This window comes from Melanaphis sacchari, unplaced genomic scaffold (assembly GCF_002803265.2).
Source record: "Melanaphis sacchari strain LSU unplaced genomic scaffold, SCAv2.0 Contig394_pilon_pilon, whole genome shotgun sequence".
NCBI lineage: Eukaryota > Metazoa > Arthropoda > Insecta > Hemiptera > Aphididae > Melanaphis > Melanaphis sacchari.
In genome coordinates this window covers 1-6973 of record NW_020271250.1, presented here as the reverse complement: position 1 = coordinate 6973, position 6973 = coordinate 1, and positions in this window count along the sequence as shown.

The following is a 6973-nucleotide window of genomic DNA, read 5'->3' as shown; positions in this document are numbered from 1 at the left end:
TCTATGTTTCTTTTTGTAGCAATAAAAATAACTAGAATTTAGTAATTTATATAAAGGTATATGTAGGTACAATATATTTATTTATGCTTGGTTTTTGCAACTTTGTAAAGTTACAAAATCTAAACACCCATAAGCGTGCGCAAACATTATCGGCTGGAGTAATTCTGATTTTTGTGCGACACTGAAAGTACCTATTACCAGGTTACAATTGTAACTTTTGCTTAGTTAATCATTAAAATTTAGCGAAATAGCGAGTACTTATATATAATACAGCAAAATTCCCATGCTATATACTCATTGAACTATTTAAGCATTGAATGCCTATGAATAGGCGAAGTAAACTATTGATTTAATTATTTTAACAATTCACGGAAAGTATTGTCATAAAATTATTCTTAATCAAAAAATAAAACTAAAAAATAGAGGTTGTTATTAAAAAAAAAAAAACTTGAATCTAACGAATTACTAACATAATTATTAAAACAGAATAATAAATACTTCGACAATTTTTTGATTACTTTATAAAATTAACAAATATAATTCTAATACAATTGGAACAATAAAAACCTATAAAAAATACTACTGCTACACATCTACCAGTTTATTCAAACCAAGTGGTTGTCGATATTTATATCTACGTACTTTACGTTCCTGTGTTCTTTTTACCTAAGCAAAATCGCAAAGTGTGGCTTAAATGACGCGTCAGTAATCTGTATATCGTGGGTGGCGAACGATTGTGAATGTTTTACCTTTTTTATAACACGATTGTGAACGAATGTCGCTTATCAAAAAATTTGATTTTTAGCCGAAAAACGAACGATTGTGAACGTTTTTATAGGCTACGTTGCCAATTTTATAATTTTTTTTTTTTTTTTTAGTATGTTTAATTTTTTTTTTTTTTTAATAAAAACTATTCAATATTAATAATACAATGTTACATTATAGCTACGTTACAAACTAAAATAATATGAATTATTTTAAATGTTGAATAATTAAAATAATTTCGGATTATAAATATTAATAATACTGTTACATAATGTATTAACTGTAAAGATTAAAAATAATAAAAAAATAATAGTTTTTAAAAAGTTTTTCTGGGTTTTTCTTTTTTTATTAAATTTTTTCTTAATTAGGAGTTTCCAGTTTTTTTTTTAAATATAAAATTAGATCCTTGTGGATTTTATAAATTAAAATCATTATAATTTTTTAATGCTGATTCAATTTTAGATTTATATTTTTTGGCCATAAGGTTATGTTAATTGTTTTAATAGCGTAGTAGCAGAAAATCTTTATACCTACTATTTAATTATTTTAAAAATTATTATTTAAAAATTTTTAATTGACTAACACCTAGTCTGGCAACATCGCACGATTAAAGATAAGTTAAAACGTTTGCAATCGTGTTACGGGAAAAGGCCCATTCGCAATCGTATATCAACCGTAATCGTATAAAAAATTAGCCAATCTCGATATTTTTCATACTGCACTCTAAACAAAAATCATAGGATTTCCTAAAACATAATTTTTACACAAAACCTTCAGAGAAATATTAACATTTAACATTCGATACGAAAATTTAGTTTATTTTAATCATTTTGTTATTATTATTTATTGTACAATACGTAAAAATCTTAACGTTGTCTTTGGGTCCATTTCAGCACTTGTGTTTATGTAAATATATTTTATAAACAATGAATTTCAATCATATTATTGTTATGTTAAGTTTATATAGGTATTTAGTTTATGAATCTAAAGTCTTTTTATCTTATACATTACATATAATTGTTCAATTTTATTATAATATTACGTATACAATTTAATGAATAATAAATAATGACGGCTACGGACTATTTATAAGTATATTATAGATTTATAAATTATAAATTATTTTTATTAATAAAAATCTAAATATATTACATTCATAGTAAAGTATTCTTTTATTTTTGAGCCTTTCATAATGACTCATTCCGTTAATAGATTTAAAATATGCTTTGATCTCAAAGTAAGTTAAATAAACAGTAACTACTGTATTATAACCATTGTTTGTTCGGAGATAGATGAATTCAATACCATTTCTTATCTCTATATTTATAGATAATAACAAATTGTGAACTCTTGGCAATATAATAGACAGTTATCTACATAATGTATAAGATATATACATTCCAAATATCATCCATAGTTAGCCAAAAGGTGGTTAATAATGATTTGAAACATCAAATATCGCTACCATGATTAATTATTACATACTTTACATTTAAAAATAAATCTACTATAAAAGCCTGATTGACATTCTTTTATAAAACGTAAGTTCGAAAAATTACATCCAAATGGTTCATGTTTTATGTTAGAAATTGTTTCAAAAATATATTTTATATCTACTATTCGTCTGCCATCAATGCCGTTCACTGTGTATTCTCTATAAATAACGGTAAAATATATCCCTCTTATTTTATTTTTATTATTTATTAATAATGAATAAATTAAAAAATTGATAATTACTCAGAATCTAAAGATGATGTGTCATAAGCTACTTGTAAACTGTTTATTATGTTTGTTGGAGAAAGACTATCATCAACTACATTAGTATTTTCAATATTACTGTTTACAATAGGTCTGCAATACAGAAATTAAATTAAGTTTTTGGAAGTACAATATAATGATAGCATTTTAAAATGTTAATTGTAGATCATAAAATATATTTACGAACAATTCAATAACTCTCTGATGCTGTATGTTATTGTTGTTTTGATGTATACCCGAAGATGACAATGACAAAGAATTAGTATTTTCCAACGAAATAAAAATACAATAATAGGATAATAATATATACCTAATAAATTCAAAACTATGTAAATAATGTCAATTTTTGAAGTGAAACACATTTTAAAATTATATATTTTGACTTACCGTGATTTTTAATCGATTTTTTTGCCATTTTTGTATTGATAAAACATTTCCTTTATGTTTTTTTTATTCGAGATAATCTTTTTTTCTTCTTCATTTTACAAATAGTATTATCCATTTTTTTAAATAAAAAATATACTAGGTATTTAAAAATTTTGTTGGATAAGAAAAATTAAACTGAACCAGATTAACTAAAGAAAGCAAAAATTATGCATAAAATAGCGCTGCAAAGCTCAATAAACAATTTTATGACTGAATGCATACGGCAATAAATTGCTAGTTGTACACATTATATTATATTTTAGTATTTACAAAATTATTATCAATAATATAATTTATATTATAAATTCAATATAATTATCGTGTATACCTACACTAGACGTCATTATATAATATTATTCATAGAAATGACTATTATAAACCAGCGTTGTAGACAAATTATATATAATAGTATATATTATAGTATATGGCCATAGGGGTTCATTATCCATAGAGATTCCTAGAACCAAGTTAGGAGGTGTAGTGGAGAAACGCTTTCGCACGCGGCACGCGCGTACAAGTCATCTGAACGACGTCCCGTGTCTGACTAGAAGATTATGTTTGCTAATTTGTATGTACTTTTTGTCAATCCTAGCGACGAACCTAAAAAAGCGATTAAACTTCTGAAAACTGATTTGAATTAGTTAATATATATACTTGAGATCGATCAGTCCACATTTTAAGTTTTTAAATCTCAATACGAAATAATCATCATTTAAAATGTTGTATATTTTTAAGTATTCAAGCCAAATGTATAGGAGTTGGGAAACAAAATTTGAAAAAGTGGACTGATCGATCTCAAGTAAACATAACACAAAATTCAAATCAGTTTTCAAAAGTATAATCGTATTTCTAGGTCCATCGCTATGATTGACAAAAGATTGGTATATTTTCATTGAAATAACGGATGTTTGCAATCCCCTTAAATACATTTAATCTTATTTAGCCGAGTACTATAATAATTATAATGATATATATATTTAATTTCTTTTCATCTTTGATGTTTTTTGTCTACTTTATTAATAGATATTATTTATTAAATAGTAAGTATCTCTTACTAATGTAAATTGTAAATTATTGATTATATTATTAATTGATTTACTTTTTATGTTTATATTTCAGTCTTACATTAATATGCTTTTGAGCTAAAAAAACTAGCTTCATTGATAATACATTTTATATTTATTTTTTTAGATATAGAAACAAGTATTCGATCGCGGTACAATTGCCGCCTAATATGCTTTGCTGACTCTCTTAACCTAACGCACTAACGCAAGTCGCGTTCGTTTGTCCACACGTGCCACAGAAAAAAAAACTTCGTCTGACCACGAGGTGTGAATCCAATCATCACCATCGTCTTACAAGTCATCATGCCTTCGAGGGAACAGATTTGCTACTGATTTAGTGTGATATTTATTCATAAAGCTCAATTTATTTTATGAGGCTGAACTCTGTTTTGTTTTATTGGGTAATTTATATTTTTTATTATTTTTGTTATTATATATAAAAGTGATTGTTTTTATTGATTTGGCCGCCCGCATATTTAATTAATAAGTAATGTTTTCTATAATATGTCATATGTGTATATATATACACCACAGGTGTTCGGCATTGTATTAATTGATATTTCTGTATATTCTGCTTGGGTAACCCTACCTTCCTCCCGTCCAACAAAAAACATGAGTCGTTCCCGCTAACCGAGATCAACTAGTCAGAGCGGAACAGCGAACAACAAGATTTGTTAATCACTTGATAGATAAATTTTTAATTATTGTTGCCGTCTGCCATCCACTATTTAAAACAGTTTGGATTGAAAATGATATAAAAAAACAATTGGCCTCAGAATATTTAAAAAATGCCTGTTATGAATTTCATAAAAATAATAATAAAAACGATGATGTAGAAGACAGAAAAATTGATGATAATTTATCTAGTTTTTTTTACCTGGTCTTAAAATTCCCAAGAGAAAAAATCAACAGTTAGTGATGAAATTGCTCGATTTTTGGGCACATCTCCAACAAAAACTTTAAAATGTTTGCATAATTTATCACTATCAATGGAGTAAGATTAATTGGGAACTTATATTAGTATTTAGTAATAATATTACAAAAATACTTGCATTTTGTTTTCAGGTATTTGTGAAGTACAACACTCCACTACTTAGTAGTGCATCTGTAGAGTGTTCATTGTTGGTGGTGCGACTTTTTAAAAAAAAAGAACAAATATGACAGATCAGAATTTCGAGCAAATAATGCTTTTAAAATGCAATAGTCAAATTTTTAAATAAAATAAAATACTAAAATTGAATTGAATTGAATTTTTTTTTTTTTTGAAAATTATTTCAAATACTTTATAATACATAGTATTTGGGTAGTATTTTAAATACTTTATTTTCTAAGTATTTGAGTAATTACTTAAATACATTTTAAAAGTATTCTTTTACAATATTATGCTTGTGCACAGTGATTAAAGTGGGAAAATGTTGAGGGGAGACTAAAGTCACCAAATATTGAGGAGCATTCCCGAGTTTTTTCTAAGTCTATGTCTAACCAATTTTTTTTAAGAAGCTACAGGTATAAACCTGTTATTAAATATTAATAGTATGTTAAATCAAATTTTCTTCTAAAAAAAAATGATATAACATATTATAATGCCTGCTAAATAAAAATAAATTGCAATTCATTGCCTGAAATTTAAGTAAAAAATGTTTTTACATTTTAGTTTTAAACATTAAATTAAAAAAAAAAACAAATAAAATATAATTTATAATAAATATCACTATTCATATTCTTTCAGTTTAATAATTTATTTAAATTATAAAGGTCCTCAATGACTCAATGAAGTATAACATATCAACTTTTAAATATGTAACGATAAAAAATAAAGCTGTTGGTGCAATGTGCAAAATTTTTTTAATATCTTTCAGTATTCTTATCCATGTTCAACTGTTATTATTTTGGTGTTTATGTAATATTTCTAATTGTAATTATACTTACTAATAACATATTTAGTAAGTATTACGAGTAGTAGGTGCATAATACTTTGAACATGCTGATGTTATGCGTGATGTATCCGTTTGAAGCTGTACACTTCAAATTTTAGAATGTATTTTTAGTATTGCTTAAAAATGATGAATCCCAATAATTTACCATACCATGTGTATTTGCATAAAGACCATAAGTAGAAATTGAAACTTGGTTTTCATGCAGCTCCTAGCAATCCAAAAGTGTTTTCAAAAGCTATTAGAGATGAACTTATTAATTTAAAGTTTACATTGTTACATGTTACTTTTAATTTTTGCATTAATTGCATGCAGTTAATTTTTAATTATTACATGTGTTAATATTTTCAGTTTGAATGGTCTGATTATGGGATTTGGTAAAATAAGTTCGAATGAACTTATTCTAGCTAATATCTGACATTGTATCATTGTAGTTGTCGTCATTGATGTATTTATATTCAGACCTCCAGTTGAATCTATAATTGACTATCATTATTATATATAATTGAACTATTGAGTACAAAAATTTGGAAAATGGTTGATCTACGTTTTTGGATTGACTTTTTGGAATCAATCCTTAATTATATAATTTAAATTATTTGGAACTCGATATTAGGATATACCTTAAACAATTAGGAATTCAATTTGTTCTATAAGATTTTATTGGGGTTTGGGAGTTGTCTGAGAGAGTTTTTGCAAATTATTTGTTAAGTATAGCCATATGCCCATATGTATATTGTCTATAGTCTGGTCTACAGACAAAACGAGCAAATGTAATATGTTATTATAATATAGATACTTATACTGCCTAAACTAATTTTATTTCACTCAGAGCGCGAGTTTAATCAAATATAAATCGTTCACCTTGTAATACGACAACCAAGACAAAAGACAAGTAGCAAATGCTATTTAAATATATAAATAAATAAACAATATGTACGTATCTACTACATTAATATATCTTTTTATCAGTTGACATTTTTTTTACGGTGGTTTAATAAAGTATATATAATTTATATCTGGTAT